Genomic DNA, 19,823 nt, shown 5'->3' on the forward strand with positions numbered 1-19,823 from the left:
AATGGCCTCTATAGGCTCATGGGTTTCAATGCTGGGTTCCCAAGGTAGTGGAAATCCTTGGGAAAGATTGGGTGCTGTGGCCTTGTTATTGTCTTGCTGATGTTGGGGTGGCCTTCTTGGAGAAGGTGTGTCATCAGTAGTGGGCTTTGAGATTTCCAAACCCCACTGCAGGCCCAGTCTCACACTTACAATAAAACATTAAGTAAGACAGAAGACAATATCCCACGTTGCTCTTTTGCCTCCACACATGTGCAGACACATTTACACATATGTAAACCTGTGCATACAAATGTACACCAAACACACACACACACACACACAGAGAGAGAGAGAGAGAGAGAGAGAGAGAGAGAGAGAGGAAATAAGTATTATTCATGGTAAATTAATATTTAAACAGGGTTCAACATCCTTTGGGATAGAGAAACATGAAATTAAACAACCTTGATTTCCAATCTCACCCTAGTCAGAATTCGTATCACCAAATAACAAAGAAATGAGGCCTGGGATGCAGGCTCTGTTATTAAGAGCACTGACTCCTCTTCCAGAACACCGAGGTTGGATATCAGGATATCAACGTGGCAGCTTGTCACCACCTATAATTCTAGTCCAAAGGGATCAGATATCTTCTAAACTCTGAGAGTATTTCATGCATGAGGGACAGTGTACACTCAGTCAAAGCGCTCATGCAATGAAATAAAAACAAAGAAGACAATAAAGAAAACAATCACCCCACACAAATAAATGCTAGCAAGGATGTGTTGCTAGGGGAAGCAATGTACACTGCTGGTAGGAGTGTCACTGGGACAGCCATGATACAAATCAATGTGAAGGCTTCCCAAAAATGGCAAATAGCTACTATATGATTCAACTGTACCCTCACTCTTGGGCACAAAACCATAGAACTCTGCTTTCTATTTCAGAGATATACCTGCATGTTCATGGTTAAGCGAGCTCATTTCCTAACAGGATGTAAGGAACTGTTCATCAAGAGATGAAAATGTGGTTTATCCACAGTGAAATCTTATTCACCTACAAGGAGAAATGTAATTTGGATGAAAATAGACAGAACAGGCAAGTATTATATTAAAATAGATAACCCATGCTCAGACAAATAATGCTTATTCTCTATCATTTGTGGATCCCAGCATCCGAAGTTTAAATATAGTTATTTAATGGAGAGTATGTGTGGGGAGAAGCCTGAAACATACCAAGTAGCCCAGAAGGTGAGAGAGAGGACAAAAGGAAAAGATGAAGGAGGATAATAGAGTGTTCTATGTATGGCTTCCTGGAACCTGGTCAGAGGATGAACACACTGTGAAAGGAAGAAATTGACAATGTCTCCGCTGGTAGGAGTAGGGAAGCAAAAGTTACAATGGAGAACATGTTCCAGAATGGCAGCCCTGTCAATGGCATGCAGAGAAATGTCCGGTCCACTCTGCTTTGGGGGGATCCTGAGGAGACTCCTGTAAACCAAGCATGACCATGAGCGATGGAGAAGTGCAACAGTGTTGTCAAGTCAGTGATGAGGAGGAGGGCTGAAGCAAGGGAAGGGTGGGAGGAAACTGTATTCCTAAACTGGGACCCAAGTAAGATGGGGCAGGAAATCTCATGAAAATAAGGCCAGGTCAGGTGCTCAGGTGTAATAACATGGAGGGCCCATTGGTCTATATGATTAGTAAGGTGAATGCAGCCTGGGGTGGGAAACCCAGAGGGCTCACAACACTACTAACAAACAGAGACTGCAGAGGCAGATGGTCAGTTAGCAAAGATGTGGTGGACATTTATAATTAAAGACAAACACAGGACAAGGAAGATTTAAGCTTCCATCCCACGAAATCACAAGGCTCCTAAACCAATTCTGAGACTGCATTTCTTGGCAGACAGATCAGGTCTCCAGAAGGAGGGAACCTTCAACACTACAGAAAATGTAGTGATTCTTTTCCATATCTGTTCATCATTGGCCTGTCACTAGGGCTATGTCCCCTAGGTGCTGCTGTAAATGGCTATGGTGTAAAAGGTGAAGGGTTTGCAGACAGTCTCAGTTAAACCTGCTATCTCTGTTGTTTGTTTGTTTGTTTTTTGAGACAGGGTTTCTCTGTGTAGTCCTGGCTGTCCTGAAACTAACTCTGTAGACCAGGTAGCCTCTAACTCAGAAATCCGCTTGCCTCTGCCTCCCAAGTGCTGGGATTAAAGGTGTGTGCTATCTCTGTTCTTATAGTTTGAAGGCAGACAGAGTTAATACATCCACAAAGAGCATTGTTGAATCTGCCTCTAGGGTCCTACATCCTAAGACAATCTTTAATCCCGTGGCATCTGTGCTAGAAACTGTCCTGCTGTAGAGTTCATAGCAGTTCCTAGTGTGAGAATCACCTTACTGAGCGACCTGCAGCAGAGAAATGTATTCCATCTCAATGTGGCTGCTGGCATGGTACTGGAACCTAGGAGAGAGAGGCCTCAGGTTCTATCAAATTGCTCATTAAGCCTCAGGGAAACATCATGAGGTAAGCTCTTTCCCACCAGGTTATTAGGTAGACATGTCACAGTCAGACAAGATATCCAAAAGTAGCCGGGTGTGGTGGCGCACGCCTTTAATCCCAGCACTCGGGAGGCAGAGGCAGGCAGATTTCTGAGTTCGAGGCCAGCCTGGTCACAGAGTGAGTTCCAGGACAGCCAGGGCTACACAGAGAAACCCTGTCTCAAAAAACCTAAAAAAAAAAAAAAAGATATCCAAAAGTGACACATTGCTGCAGGGCAGTAACATGTCACTTTTGTGTTGAGAGATCTCTAGCAGAGAGAAACAATGCTTGTCACTGCAGTCTCATTTCCCCAGATGATATGTGGAAATCTTATCCTAGAGGAAGGGATTACCTCTCTCCCTTAGCAAGCTTCTGTAACTTTGGTTGTGTTTCTCACTTCATAGGACTGCAGAGAACAATGGGCCACAAACACCAGGACATCTTCCAATCATCTCTAGCTGACCCAGAAGCCACAGGCATCAAGGACCCTTTCCTGACTGTTTAACCCACAGATTTGGCATACTTGGAGAAAGGGCCCAGGGAGTGCCCATCAACCCCAGTGTTGGGATACAGGATGCTATCTAATCTGGAGCAGAAGTCTACTACAGAAGCCAAACCTGCTCTCCTGTTGTCTCTCAAGGCTCTTCAGCTGCTTTCACACTGAAAGTGGGATAGAATGGTTGATGCAGAGCCAGACAAGGAATGGATTGGTGCTGCAGACCTTCTTGGTCCCTTGTCTGCAGAGAACGAGTCTCTGGTTACAGGTGGACAAGGAGTCGGTGAATGAATGACAGACAGACACTGGAGATTGTGTAGAATCTGAATGTAGTGTCACAAAGTGAACACCAGTCTTATATAATACAGAAAATAAAGGGGTAGGATGTCACAGCAGGCAAAGTACATTGAAGTTACCTGACACAAAACAAAGGAATGACTACAAAAGGACTCACAGGAACCAGGTAATATTTACAGTAAAGATAAAGCAGTCCTGCCTAGGGTCAGCTTAATGACTGCTAAGGATTTCACACCCTAGTCACAATTTGTGCTACTCCTTTGAGCCTTGTGAAAGTTAGAACCAGGGGGTTCTGCTCTAGCAGACTTTCTCATGAATAATGCACTACCCCCCTATTTCCTAGGCCCTGATAAATTCTTGTATGAGAGTAACTTGGCTGTTCTTTTAAGTATCTGTGGACAATCTCCATTTGACAGAAGAATTCACCACCTTGCTTCTAATATGCAATGTAGCCTGCTATACCTGGCTGTAGTGAAGATTCCTGTCTCAGTGGGATTCCCTAACTCTTACATGGTAAACCCACCTATTAGCTAGGCCATTGTGAATTCCCTTGTTTGGGTGAGACTGGCTACTGTCCTAAGTAATCACTCTGCAGACTAGCCCTGAGCTATTCTGGCTCTGTTCTTTGTAATGCCTAGTTAGTTTCACCATCTCTACTAGAAGTAAATTTGAATGTTACTGAATAGGTAAACTTCTCACTGAATTCCTACTGAATTCCAAGTTTGTTGGCTTCAAGGATTTCCTAGGATGTTGGAACACTGGTGAAGGCTTAGCTATGTCAGAATTCAATCTTAAAAGGCACTTATAATAAAAATAATACTAAAAGAGAGCATGTGGATCCATACACCAGACTAACGTGGGGATAGGGTTTGAGTATAAGGGTTATGAGAATGCCAAGGTTCCTGGAGGTGAGTTTCTCTGAAACTCTTTGCCTCGTGAGTGCTCTCAAGCCTCTCGGCCTGCCAAGCAAACTTCACTGTAGTGTGCGGAGCAGATTGCCAAGTTGGAAATATTATTATGTGCCCTTTTGAATAACTACTACACAATGCTTGCTTAAATGATCACCATTATCTGCTACTGTGTCCCCAGGAGACAGACTAGGCAGACCAACCCAAACAGCCCACAGAGCTAGCAGCCTGAGCTAGGCAGACTCTCTCATCCCACAGTCACCTGCTAGAGCTCTCCCCCTACTCTCCCTTTGGCCCCCGGCCAGAGTGAGACCTAGGGTCTGTCCTCACCTCTTGCTAGGATCTAGGATGTTTGAGAGCAAGAACCTTTTGTCCCTGACCCAAGGCAGCCCAGGGACTCCAAAACCGGTTCTTCCGCTGTACCCAGCACCTGCTTTGTTTGACTCTTTGTACTCTTTTGTTTCTATTTGGTTGATTCCAGTCCTGAATTTGATTACATGTTGCCATCTACTTCTCTTGGGTGTATTTGCTTCTTTTATGTTCTAGAGCTGTGCTGTCAAACTGTTAGTGTATGCACTCTCCAGTTTCTTTTTGGAGGCAATCAGAGCTATGAGTTTTCCTCTTAGCACTGCTTTCATTGTGTCCCATAAGTTTGGTTATGCTGTGGCTTCATTTTCACTGAATTCTAAAAAGAATTTAATTTTTCTTTATTTCTTCCTTGACCAAGCTGTCATTGAGTAGAGTATTGTTCAGCTTCCATGTATATATGGGCTTTCTATTGTTTTGTTGTTACTAAAAAAGCAACCTTAGTCCCTAGTGATCTGATAGAATGCATGGGATTATTTCAATCCTCTTGAATCTGTTGAGACCTGTTTTGGGCCCGATTATATGGTCAATTTTGGACAGGGTATGGTGAGGTGCTGAGGAGAAGGTATATTCTTTTCTTTTAGTATGAAATATGCTATCTGTCAAATCCATTTGGTTCATAACTTCTGTTATTGTTTCCCTGGTCTGTCTATTGTTGAGAATGTGAGGTTGAAGTCTTGCACTATTATTGTATGAGGTACAATGTGTGCTTTGAGCTTTAGTAAAGTTTCTTTTATGAATGTGTGTGTCATTGCACCCACATTTGGAGTATAGATTGGAGCATTGAGAGTTCTTCTTGGTAGATTTTTTTTTACTTGGATGGGTATGAAGTGTCCTTCCTTATCTTTTTGATAACCTTTGTTTGAAAGTTGATTTTATTTGCTATTAGAATAGCTACTCCAGCTTGTTTCTTGGGAGCATCTGCTTGGAAAATTGTTTTCCAGCCTTTTGCTCTGAGGTAGTGTCTGCATGTTTTCTGAATGCAACAAAATGTTGGGTCCTGTTTACATATCCAGTCTGTTAGTCTATGTCTTTTTATTGGGGAATTGAGTACATTGATGTTAAGAGATGTTAAGGAATAGTGATTGTTGCTTCTGTTAATTTTGTTGTTAGAGATGGGATTGTGTTTATGTGGTTATCTTCTTTTTGGGTTTATTAAAAGAAGATTAAAAGAAGATTATTTTCTTGCTATTTCTAGAGTGTTGTTTTCTTCCTTGTGTTGGGATTTTCCATTTATTATCCTTTGTAGGACTGCAATTGTGGAAAGATATTGTGTAAATTTATTTTTGTCACAAATATTTGGTTTCTCCATCTATGGTAATTGAGAGTTTTGCCTGGGCAGGCGTTTGAGTTCTCTTGGGGTCTGTATGACATCTGCCCAGGATTGTCTTGCTTTCATAGTCTCTGCTGAGAAGTCTGCTGTAATTCTGATAGGTCTGCCTTTATATGTTACTTGACATATTCTCTTACTGATTTTTATATTGTTTCTTTGTTTTGTACATTTGGTGTTTTGATTATTATGTGATAGGAGAAATTTCTTTTCTGGTCCAATCTATTTGGAGTTCTGTAGACTTCTTGTATGTTCATGGGTGTCTCCTTTTTAGGTTAGGGAAGTTTTCTATTATAATTTTGTTGAATATATTTACTAGCCCTTTAAGTTAGGAATTTTCACTCTCTTCTGTATCTATTAACCTTACACTTGGTCTTCTCATTGTGCCCTTGGTTTCTTGGATGTTTTGGGTTACGAGCTTTTTGCTTTTTGCATTTTCTTTGACTGTTGTATCAATGTTTTCTATATTATCTTCTGTACCTGAGATTCTCTCTTCTACCTCTTGTATTCTGTTGGTGATGCTTGCATCTCTGACTCCTGATCTCTTTCCTAGGTTTTCTATCTCCAGCATTGTCTTTCTTTCTGATTTCTTTATTGTTTTATTTGAATTTTTAGATCCTGGATTGTTTTGTTTGGTTCCTTCACATGTTTGGTTGTGTTTTCCTGTAATTCTTTAAGGGATTTTTGTGTTTCCTCTTTAATGTTTTCTACCTCTTACCTGTGTTCTCTTGTATTTCTTTAACTGAGTTATTTATGTCCTTCTTAACTTCCTCTATCATCATCATGAAATGTGATTTTAAATCAGAGTCTTGCTTTTCTGGTGTGTTGGGGTAAGCAGGGTTCACTATGGTTGTAGGACTGGGTTCTGATGATGCCAAGTAGCCTTGGTTTCTGTTGATAAGGTTCTTACCTTTGCCCTCCCCATCTGATTATCTCTTGTGTTAGTTGCTCTTGCTGCCTCTGACTGAAACTTGTCCCTCCCGTGGGCCTATATGCCTATGTAGGCACTCCTGGAAAGACCAGCTCTCTGCTGGGAAGGGTTTAGGTGCAGCTCCTGGGTGCAGATGGGACCAGTAGTATCCTGTCCTATCTGCTTCACTGTTCCTGTACCCTGTGCGCTCCAGGCCAATGCCACTTTGGACAGTTATTAGAGCGAAAGTGGTGAGCTTAGAAACAAGGACACTCCTGAGAGACCAACTCTCTCCTGGTAGGATCCGCATTCAGAGGGCAGTAGAACATCCCCAACTCCTGGGTCCAGCAGTGACTTTTTTTTGTCAACTTTTCTATTTGTGGTCTGGAAAGGAAAAGGTGGGTCATCATCTTAAAACTACAGTTCCATGGGAACCTGGGCACTAATTTTAGACAGTGTGGCCAAGCAGGGCTCAGGATCCTCATTGCTGGTCCCTGTGTTCAGGCTCCCTATGCCAGATCACTTGAACTCCCCACCAGGCATCCACACAAGCTGAGGAGTAAAACAACTGAGTAGAACAGCAAAGTCTAGGTGCGATGATTGAGGTTGGGGACTCCAGTCCAGACCATGGCTCTTTTCTTCAGTACCTGCAGGATTCTGGGCTGACTTGAGCTTCCAAAAGACAGCAAAGCCCAAGTAGCTCTTGCAGGGTGCTGACTGCACTGGGTACCATGGAACAGAAATTTGAGCTGTGTATTCAGAGAGGTTCCAATCCCTGACTCCCTACCTGTGACCCTCAGTCTCTACATCCACATTTTGAATTTGCATTTATTTTTCTAAGTCTCTCCTAGGACACTCTGTTCACCTGCCTTTGGTTTCCACTCTTGTCCAAATGCCATATAGCACCCATAAAGGAAAGGTATTACAAGGTGTGTGTAGTCTGCCCTCAGCCTGTCTCCTCTCTGTGTCTGCTAGCTTTATTGCAAAAGTAGCCTAGAGTTTGCAGCAGTGAAATGATACACCTAGAGTTTGTTGCCTGTGTCACCCCAGTGCCCTCCCCTCATGCAGTGCTTGGAAACTTGCTGCCAGGAACTCAGAGAAAAGTAAATGCTGGCATCTCCCTTGTTTAAGTTAAGTTGTGTTTTGTGGTGTGAATGGTTCCCTTACCCACCTGGCCCTCACCACAAGAGAAACACAGTTTAAACACAATTATCTCTGAGGTCTTTTAAAGTTTTTCTTTCTTTTTTATTTAAAGCAATATATCCTGCACCTTGGTCTTCAGATCCACCTCTTGGATGATACTGTAATTTGATATATTTGTCTTCTTTAGGGTAAGAGTTTGTGCTATATAATGAATGATTATAAAAGAAAGTCACCCAAAGAGGGGTTATTTTAAATTGATTTTATATGAGCAAGAGAGTATGGACTTTTGTTCTGCTTTCAATTCATGAAATCACAAAAACGTTATTGTAAGTTTGACCTTCTGTGACCTTGATGTAACACAAATCTCATCCATACAAACAATGACACTGAATGATTTAAGTTGTGTGTTAAATTCAGGGGCTTGCCAAGGACAGAGGATCCTCTGCAGCTGCAGATGTAGGTAGTGGTGAGTCACAGGTGGGTGCTGGGAATGAATGAATCTGGGACTTCAGTGACAGCAGACGGTGCACTTCAAACACCAAGTCATCTCTCCAGTCCTCAGTTACAGGTTGAAAAAAATTAACTGATAATAATATGAACTTTAACAGTATCTTTTTATTAAATTCTAGAATTACTAATCAGAATGGCTCTTTTAACTGCATAGAAGTAAACTAAGTCTATGTAAAAACATCTTTTGAGTTTCCTCTTATAGTGATGGTGGACTTTGGGTCTGATTACTTTTGCTGTTTGATTTTTTCTGAAATTTGCAAATTATTTTTAAGTTTTTTCATTAGTTTTATTTATCAAAACAGTTTGTGTATCCCTGGATCCTCTACACTTAGCTTTGTAGACCATGCTAGTATTGAACTTGCCTCCCTCTACCTCATAGGATCTGGGATTAAACATGTTTACCACCAAGCCCAGGTATATGAAAGTTTGTTAGAATTAAGTATTAATAAATGCATATCTACTATTAAAGGAGACAAAGTGATCAGATGTGGCTTGTGTCAAGATTTTGTGACTATTTGAGAAAATACTAACTCATGTCAATGTGACCTCTTAAGAACACATTAAAAACACCTATCCTGTCTTAATATACTTCAGCTAACAAGAACAGTTAATCAGAAGCAAAACTATAAAAGTCAAAAAGCAAAGTTAGTCCACTTAGAGATTGTCCCTTAACTATGGACTTGGATGGATTAGACCTTTATTTTAATTTGGGCAGGTGATTCTAAGTTTTGAGTTCTACAGCTTGAAAGAGACTTCCATCATGGAGTCAATTGTGCTAAGGTCTGATGGCCAGTTAAGGTCTGGGTCCTGTTACAACATTCCTGTGCCCTACTTCCAAGTTGTGGGACTATTCCTCATCTCTTTCTTATGTTTTCAGTATCTTTACGTTAGGACAAACCTCATTCAAAATCCTTTTGTATCACAAAGCCTTTTCTTTTTGTTACTAAGCTATTGTGCATTCACAGCTATGAAACACTTCTGTGTTTCTTTCTCTAGTTACTAATTGCTTTCTGACTTACTTTCAGTTATAGAATCCTTGACATGAGTCACAACCTATTTCTCATTTTAAATCTTCAGTGTCTTTGGCTGGTCTCACTTAATCTTTCCATATGATTTATATCCTCTAGATTAGAAGCCACTGAGATGGAGATAACATTGTGGCAGGGCTATTCCATCACTACCACCTACACCAACACCTATCTGTCAGCACCAAGGACCACCTCCATAATGTACGTCAATGAAGAATGACATTCTCCCTCCCTGGAAAATAAAATCAAAATATGTAGAAGAACAAATTTAAGCTTATCCTTAACTAGCAAATAAGTGAGACTCAGACTATGGTTATTTTATTTGGGTTTGACAAATACTGGGGGTTAACCCCTAGTCTACTTTTCTAACGATGGCCTGGCTATCTCTCCAGTGATGTACCCCAGACACTTGCTGTCTCTCCTGGGCATGGGTGTTTGTCCATCTCCCCTCATGGCAGCTTCCTCTCTCTCTCTCCTCCCTCTTCTTATTCCTTCTCCCCGTCCCAGGTCACTGCAAACCCACCTACCTCTAATCCCTCCACTAACTGGATGTAGCCAATTTTATTTAACCAACAGTTTTAAATCAAGGTAGAAGTTTGCACAACAAGAGTATAAATGTGAGAAGTGACTCATAGGCTTAAACCCTCAAGTACAGAATTAACATTACAATACAATAGCAACAGACCAAACCTCAACAAAAAATTCTCTTATAATAACTAAAGTCTAATGCTTGGAGTATGACTCAGTTCCTCAATATATCTCATGAAATTAGAGTGTGCATCTCTCCAATCTTGGCACCTCAGGCCAGAGGTTGAACAATGGTTCTACAAAACTTATTATCTAAGAAGACATAAGCTGTTTCCCTCTTATCCAAATATAAACATAAAAATGGCCAGAGAGAAGGCTAGGTAATATCTCGGAATTAGTACTAAAAGCTCCCACATACCTCTCAGGAATATTTCCTCTTGGGAAATCACGAGCTATGTTTGGATCCACAGTGTCTATCTTTTGCGCATGTACATATATACATGTGTGCATGCTTGTTCATATATGTATGGAGACTACACATTACCTTTGGATGTCTCTCCTCAGGATGCCATGCACACTGTGTTTTGAGTCAGTCCATACTGAAACTCACCAATTCAACTATTCTGGCTGAGGAGGAAGCCCCAGAGATGCACTTCTCTCTCTCTGTTAAGCATGTGCCACCACAGTGTGCATGAGTTCTGAGGAGGGAACTCAGGTGCTCATGCTTAGAAGGGGAAATCACTGTATGATTGAGCTCTCTTTTTGTTCCTTGTTCCTAACTAAAACATTTATATAATTATGGGTCACTGAATATGATATTTCTATGCTTATGCCACACCCCTTGGTAGTTCCTGACATGGAGAGCCAAGGACTGGTACTGTCACCTGTTCCTAACACAGTCTCGGTGTGTACTGTGGATGCCTACAGGCAGCACATTTGAGGATTCATCTTTTCCTTAGTGTATTGCTCATCTTGTTACTCAAGCTAACATTTCTCTTAGCATTCATTTGTATGGTACATATTCCTATGATAGATATAATTTATATTCATCTTCTACATGAATAAGAATAGATGTGTGATCTGAGGTTTCCTCACTTCTTTTTCTGATGTGCCCTCAGATCGCACATCACAGACCACAGAACTCGGTTGCACAATCCTTTTCTCTGTCATTCTTCATTATAGATCCTTCAGCCACTGTAAGCTCTAGTATGATAAGATTTCAGATGTTTCTAGAGTCGAAAGTATACCAAAGCAATATTATGAATTAAAAATTTTTAAAAATCAGGAAACAAGAAAAAAAATCAGTAAATAAGAAAAATCTAGAAAAATCCACCCGTGTTTCTGTCTTTGCTGGCCTTTTAGCCTTCATTTTTAGGTTTTTGGGGACAAGAATTCTCCTTAGCTCCCAAGCTGGACTTGAGCTGAGTATATTATCCACAACAGGCTTGAACTGTTATGACAATCTTCCTGCCTCAGCTATCCACATACTGGAGTTGAAGATCTGCCAAATATCCAGGTAGATTTAAAAGTTTTTATGTAATAAAAGTTATTCCAAAATGAATATATTAACTTGAATATATGTCACCTAAGATTAGATGTAAACCTTTTTTCAGTCTATGCTTATAGGGAAATTTTAGATCATATTAAAATAGAACATTGGCATTTTCATCAGAAGTCTGTATTTTGACTCAGACTGTATTTGGCAAAACCTATCAATGACAGCAGTGGGCTCTCACACCACTTTACCTGCACAAACACAGGTAACTTCAACTTCAAGCACTGAATTGTGGAGAAGTAAAGTGACCTAGTTGAATGAATGGATTTTTATTGTTTTGCCACGGGACTCCGGTGGAGTCAGCTTGACAGATGAAAGTCTGAAAGCTTTCTCATGAGGAAAGAGTTTCAAGGAAACTTACTCCTGGATCTTTGGCTATTCCCCTAACCCATAAAATTAATTTTCCAAATCCACATTAGTCTAGTGTATGGATCCACGTGCACTCTATATAGTATTACCTTATTGTAATGCCTTTTAAGATTGAATTCTAACATAGCTAAAGCCTTTCCCAGTGTTCCAAAATTCCAGATAACAGCAAGGAGTTTAACCTATTCAGTAACTAATTAAGCACTACAATAAAATCATAGCCATTAACTCAGTTGTCTACATTAAAAGACTAAAATTCTCACTAAGATAAAAATTTCATTACAGACTACATTCCATACCAAGAATAAGTTAATACACTATCCTAATAATGAGGATCCTTCAGACAAAATAATTTAACAAGGCCTAGAGAATTTCGTGGTCAGTGACACTACATTATTCTTGAGGCGTGTCAAGAGTTAACAACCCTGGTGCTATTAACACTAAGTGTAAAACTCTTGCCTGGCAGAATGTGCTAATCTCTAGTGTAAACATTTATCTGATCCCTACAAATTCCCTTTGGAGTCACTCCCCTTGCATCTGTGCTAATCTCTAGTGTTAAACATTTATCTGGTTCCTTTTGAAGTCACTCCTTTTGCACCTGGAAAAATTCAATGTGCCTTATTCTGTTATGATTTGCAATTTACTCTGTATTATAAAAAGTCTGAGGCTCGACTGGAACATTACATTCAGATCCAACACCACTCTTGCGTGTTCGTCTGTTTGTCACCCCATCCGACTCTTTGCCCATCTGCTTAAGAGATCCATTTCCACGCAGACACAGGGACCCAGAGGGTCTGCGGCATTGTTTGTTTGCTTTGTTTGTTCTTTTGAGAAGATATGACTAGGCAGCCCAGACTGACCTTGTCTCTCGAGACAGGGTTTCTCTGTGAAGCCCTGGCTGTCCTGGAACTTACTCTGTAGACAAGACTGGTCTTGAACATAGATGTCTGCCTCCCTTTGCTTCCCAAGTGCTAGGATTAAAGGCATGCACCACCACTGCCCTGTCCAGGCTGACCTTGAACTTGCTAATTCTTCTGCCTCAGCCTTCCCAGTACTGGGATTCCAGTTCAGTCCATCACTGCTCACTCCTTGAGTTGTCTGATCACTTTGATAATTTTGGATTAAGGGCTGTCCTAAGTTGGGAGCTACTAATGTACAGACTTGGTCCTAACTGCAAGAATTATTGTGCTAAATTATGTGGCCCTCAGAAAGCAAATTGATTTTAATAACAGTCTTCAGGGAAGGTTTTATTGTTTGAGATGACATCGCCTCATCTCCATTTTCCTTTATTTATTTGGATCATTGGTCCACTGAATTCTCCGTTACCTCAGGACTTTCATGTAATTCATCCTGCTTCTCTGATTGTAGATTTAGGCTGACCTTGAATTATACGCATTGCTAACATTGATATGAAGAAGGTGCTCAAGACTAAAAAGGAGCATCATTCTAGTGGACAGATAGGCACTGTGATGGTCAGGGTCTTGGATGAGACCATTTGGCCCTGTCACCTAAGTTCAAATTGACCTCATATTACCAAGAACAAGAGTGAGATCCCAGCCAGTTTCCTACCTATTTTGTATGTAAATGTCTTGATACCCAACAATAGACCTAAGATGATCAATCTGATAAAGGCAATAGCTGCAATCATGCATAGAATAATCACCAAGGTACTGGAAGATCCTTTAAAAAGATCAAAAAAATATGAACAAAGCAAAAAAACACACCTCCATAAACAAATTCTCTCCCTAGGTAAACCAAGGAACTCCTTTGTGAGGACTATTTACCAAACCCTGCTATAGCCATATTGGGGGCAGTATGTCATAGCAGGTGGCCTTTGAAGTTCAACAAACCCATTCTAGCCCTTGAGTTTCTCCTCTTGCTGTCTTTAAATAGGAATGTAGAGTTCTTAGCTACCATATCTACCTGTGTGCCACCATGCTACTCAGATAGGACACTGACCAATATACAAGTTGGTACCAGAGAGTGGGGTATTGATGTGACAGGCTATGTTGCTTGTGTGCAGAATGAGGACTAATCAATTTTGGATTAGGAAAGAAATTAAACATCTTAAGTTGGAGTTAGTGGGCTATACTAGTAGGAGAATTGAACACAGGAGTACCTAGAGCAATACTAATTAGGATAGCCTGGTGTAATAGGATTCAGAGGAGAAGAATGTGGTTGCTTATTGCCCCAGTTCAAAAATAATAATAAAAATTCTCCCTCCAGCTAAGAGTTTTGCATTAATAGCTTTGACAGAGATGTGAAAGCATCTAAGTATTGATTGGGTCATGTGGTTGTTAGTGGTCACTCCTATACAGCTATATAATGAAAGGAGCCAGCTGACCAGGAAAAGTAAAAAAAAAAAAAAAAATGTACAGTTTGAGGAGGAAAGGTGCACCAGGAAGTGTAATAACAAAGCCCAGTGCTCAATGAGAGAGAAAATGTAAAGAAAAGAAAGATTCTAAAAGTAATAAAAAGAAGTTGTGGCTTCAGAAAAGGAGTCCACTCAGCTAAACTTCTAATCTGTCTAAAAGAATTAAAAAGATGGCTAACTAATGACAGAAGCTATAAAATATAGAAATCCAATGAAAGTGTATTTGAATGAGAGGCCATGTTCCAGCCTAAGCAAGCAGAAAACTTTGGCAGCTTTGGCCATGTGGTTCTGGCTTTAGAGTCAAGGATACAAGAAGAGGGTATGGAATCCCACTTCTCAGCTAAGTAAAGCTGCTGAGGCCATCTTGTGGCAGGGATGCCCCTGCATAGAGGCCAAGAGAGGCCCTTGTGTGAAACTGTGAAGATGAAGCCTGGATTATGTTAGAGACACCAAGATTTTGGAGATGCTAGAGTCATGGGATATCTGCCAAGGAGATCTGCTAACAAGTGGAGATCGAGCACAAGGGACAGAAATTCATGGCAGGCAAACAAGGCTGATAGGATTGACATTCTTAAGAGCATTTTGACATCAGACATGGAGATGCAGGGTTTGAAGTTTGACCTGCTGGTCATCCATCTTTCTTTGGCCAAGTATTTCCTCGCTCTGCTCTGTTTTCTCCCTTTTGGAATGGAAATGCATATTCTCTGCCATTTTATGTTGGAAGTTTGGGGTCTGCATTTTCACTGTAATCTTACAGTGTGTTACTGTGAAGGGGTTGCATTGAGTCTTAAAAGAGACTTTGACCTTTTAAAAGGGACAGAGACTGTGATAGACTGTAGAATTGTTGAAGTTGGACCGAATGCATTTTTACATTATGATATGGCTACAAGTCTATGAGGGTAAGGGAGTGGAATACAGTGGTTTGAATAAGAATGGCCCCCATAGATTCAAATATTTGAATGCTTGGTTTTTAGAGAGTGGCACTATAAAACGAGGATTGTTTGCATGCCATGGTAAGAGTAGGTACGGCCTTATTGGAGGACATGTTCCTGGAGAAGAGCTTTGAAGTTTCAAAAAGCCCATTTCTAGCCCAGAGCCTGCTACTTCTTTCTGCCTTTGGAACTGGATGTAGAATTGTCAGCTACCATATCTGCCTATGTACCACAATGATCCCAACCATGATGATAATGGCTTAAACCTCTAGAATCATATGCAAGCCTCAATTAAATGCTGTCTTTTATCAGATATGCCATAGTCATGGAGTCTCTTTAAAGTGACAGAACACAGAGCAAGACATCCTATTTCCCCTTAAGTAGCTTTAGGCCAGAGTGTTTTATCACAGAAACAGAATGAAATTAGAACAACACAATGCCAGATCCCTTGGACCTAAAGCAGACTTCTGGAAATATCTTCCTGGAACTGGTCAGAGGGTGAACCTCAGTGCAAGACAGAGAAAACCTAAGATGGTTAATAAGTCTAGTAGCTGAAAAGTGCTGATCAAACGTTTCAGAGATGTTCATGTGCCCAAGTGGATGGAACAGCAAAGCATTATGGGAAATGTGCAGAGTTCATGCTGTGCTGTGGGATGCAGGAGCTGCCATGTTGAGAAGCATAGTGAGAATGACCAGGGAGAAGGACACCAGCATTGGTGGAAGCTCAAGGATGCTGAGGGCTCAAGGCTGAGTGTGGAGTTAGGAGACTGTATTCCTGAGTCCCAGCCAATAAGGTACAGAAAATTCCAATCAGAATTGATTGTTAGGACCAGTAACATCAAGTACAGACAATGGTATATTAAGGAGTAAGGAAGGAAGGATTAACAGCCTGGGACCTGGCTGCATAAGGGATCCATGGCAGACAGAACACAAAGATCTTAAATGCAAATAAATAGATGGTTAGCCAATGCAGATATGGCTGGACTTTACTAATTAAAGGAAAAAAAAATGAAGAGGAGTCTGAAAGCTACCTTCGCTGGGAAGAAGAAAATAGATAAATTCACAAAATTACAAAAATTTTTTAAATGTATCATCTTTGGCACTCATAACTTTATTGGAATCGTGTTGGTTTGTCTCTATTTCAAAAGCCTATCGAACACCCAGTAGATGTTGGTACTTGCTGGTTCTTGTGAAGAGACTCTAGCTCAGGATTAGAGCATTTGGACAGTGCTCATGGGAATATGGAAGGAAAGAATACCTCCTTTTTCTCAACAATTAAATACAATGAATGATAGTCTTTGAATTTGTAACTACCACTTATAAATAGTTTTTTAAAATATTTTTATTATTTAAAACTATTTTTAATTTAAATATATTTTGGTCTTATTCTTCTCCTCCAAGTTCAACCAGATCCTCTCCACCCATCTCTCTACCTATACAACTTTAAGTTATTTCTCAAAATCCAAAGCAAAATCCAAAATTATCTAGAAATGCCCAAAATCTAGAAAACAAAATATAACATCAACAAAAAGAAAAAACAAAAATGACAGAAACCACCAATGGCAAACAAATAAAAGCAAACACACACACACACACACACTCACATACACACACCAACCCCCCCCCCAAAAAATCTGTGTCACTGCTTATTTATTGGTCAATTATTGATAATGTGATCTTCCTTGGAGTATTTGATATTACCAGAGTTATTTATTCAACAAAGAAAATTGATTTTCCCTCTCTCAGCAGGTATAAATGACAGTATGATGTGAACCTTCACCTTAGTGGCTAGGTTCACACTCATTCATTTATTCGTTTTTTTTTTTTTAATGAAAGAAGAAAAGACAAAAACTATCACATTGAAATCAAACAAGATAGACCAACAGAAGGAAAACTGTCCAAAGTGGGCACAAACAAGAGTCAGAGACAAACTTGTTCCTTTGTTCAGGAAACTCATAAAAACATTAAACTGGAAGCCATAATACAAGCACAGAGGACGTGGTGCAGTCAGTCCCTGTGAATGCTGCTCCAGTACCTGTGAGTTCATATGTGTGTGGATCGTGTTGACTTAAGAGGAGAAATCCTTGGTATCCTCAATCCCCTCTGGTTCTTACATGCTGTGTGCCTTCTCTTCCATACCATTCCCTGACCTCTGGGAGAGAGATGTGTTGAAGACATCCCATTTAGGGTTGAATGTTCTGCATAGAATACCTGCTGTAGTTCTCTATATTTAAGAAAGAACTTTCTTCCTTCCTTCCTTTCTTCCTTTCTTCCTTTCTTCCTTTCTTCCTTTCTTCCTTTCTTCCTTTCTTCCTTTCTTCCTTTCTTCCTTCCTTCCTTCCTTCCTTTCTTTCTTTCTTTCTTTCTTTCTTTCTTTCTTTCTTTCTTTCTTTCTTTTCAGACACAAACATTTTGTCAAAGCCAAGTCTTTATAAACAATAAAGAGTCTTCAGGAAGACGCTTTTTAAAAAACAAACAAACAATTTTTATTAGATATTTTGTTCATTTACATTTCAAGTGTTATCCCAAAGTCCCCTATACCCTTCCCCTGCCCTGCTCCCCAACCCACTCACTCCCACTTCCTAGCCCTGGCATTCCCCTGTATTGGAGCATATAATCTTCGCAAGACCAAGGAGCCTCTCTTTCCAATGATGGCCGAGTAGGCCATCTTCTGCAACTTATGCAGCTAGAGACATGAGCTCAGGTACTGATTAGTTCATATTGCTGTTCCTCCTGTAAGGTTACATACCCCCTTTGGCTCCTTGAGTACTTTCTCTAGCTCCTCCATTGGGTGCCCTGTGTTCCATCCAATAGATGACTGTGAGCATCCACTTCTGTATTTGCCAGACACTGGCATAGCCTCACAAGAGAAAACTATATCAGGGACATGTCAGCAAAATCTTGCTGGCATTGCAGTAGTGTCTGGGTTTGGTGACTGATTATGTATGGATCCCCAGGTGTGGCAGTCTCTGGATGGTCCTTCATTCCATCTCAGCTCCAAACTTTGTCTTTGTAACTCCTTCCATGGGTATTTAGTTTCCCATTCTAAGGAGGGACGAAGTATGCACAATTTGATCTTTCTTTTTGAGTTTCATGTGTTTTACAAATTTTATATTGGGTATATTAAGATTCTGGGATAATATCCACTTATCAGTGAGTGCATATCATGTGAGTTCCTTTGTGATTTGGCTACCTCACTCACGATGATATCCTCTAGATCCATCCACTTTCCTACGAATTTCATAAATGCATTGTTTTTAATAGCTGAGTAGTACTCCATTGTGTAAATGTACCGCATTTTCTGTATCGGTTCCTCTGATGAGGGACATCTGGGTTCTTTCCAGCTTCTTGCTATTATAAATAAGGCTGCTATGAACATAGTGGAGCATGTGTCCTTCTTACCAGTTGGAACATCTTCTGGGTATATGCCCAGGAGAGGTATTGCAGGATCCTCCGGTAGTACTATGTCCAATTTTCAGAGAAACTGCCAGACTGATTTCCAGAATGGTTTTACAAGCTTCCAATCCCACCAGCAATGGAGGAGTGTTACTCGTTTTCCAGCATCTGCTGTCACCTGAAATGTTGATCTTAGCCATTCTGACTGGTGTGAGGTGGCATCTCAGGGTTGTTTTGATTTGGATTTCCCTGATGATTAAGGATGTTGAACATTTTTTTTCAGGTGCTTCTCAGCCATTCGGTATTCCTCAGGTGAGAATTCTTTGTTTAGCTCTGAACCCCATTTTTTAATGAGGATATTTGATTTTCTAAAGTCCAGTTTCTTGAGTTCTTTGTATATATTGGATATTAGTCCCCTATTGGATTTAGGATTGGTAAAAATCCTTTCCCAATCTGTTGGTGGCCTTTTTGTCTTATTGACAGTGTCATTTGCCTTACAGAATCTTTGCAATTTTATGAGGTCCCATTTGTAGATTCTAGATGTTACAGCACAAGCCATTGTTTTTCTGTTCATGAATTTTCCCCCTGTGCCCATTTTTTTGAGGCTTTTTCTACTTTCTCTCCTATAAGTTTTAGTGTCTCTGGTTTTATGTGGCATTCCTTGATCCACTTAGACTTGAGTTTGTACAAGGAGATAAGAATAGATCAATTCGAATTTTTCTACATGCTAATCACCAGTTAAGCCAGCACCATTTGTTGAAAATGCTCTTTCTTCCACTGGATGGTTTTAACTCTTTTGTCAAAGATCAAATGACCATAGGTGTGTGAGTTTATTTCTGGGTCTTCAATCTATTTTGTTGGTCTACCTGTCTGTCGCTCTACCAGAACTATGCAGTCTTTTACCACAATTGCTCTGTAATTCTCTTGAGGTCAGGCATGGTGATTCCCCGAGTGGTTCATTTATTGTTGAGAATAATTTGTGCTATCCTAAGATTTTTTGTTACTCCAGATGAATTTGAAAATTGCCCTTTCTAACTCAGTGAAGAATTAAGTTGGAATTTTGATGGGGATTGCATTGAATCTGTAGATCGCTTTTGGCAAGTTAGCCATTTTAACTATACTAATCCTGCCAATCCATGAGCATGGGAGATCTTTCCATCTTCTGAGA

General features: G+C 40.4%; 1 pseudogene; it reads right to left on the reverse strand.

Moving 5' to 3' along the window:
• The window catches only part of Gm6667, a 52,768-nt pseudogene that overhangs the window by 5,628 nt on the left and 27,317 nt on the right, over nucleotides 1-19,823 (reverse strand).

Source organism: Mus musculus, chromosome 10 (genome assembly GCF_000001635.26).
Source record: "Mus musculus strain C57BL/6J chromosome 10, GRCm38.p6 C57BL/6J".
NCBI classification, from domain to species: Eukaryota; Metazoa; Chordata; class Mammalia; order Rodentia; family Muridae; genus Mus; species Mus musculus.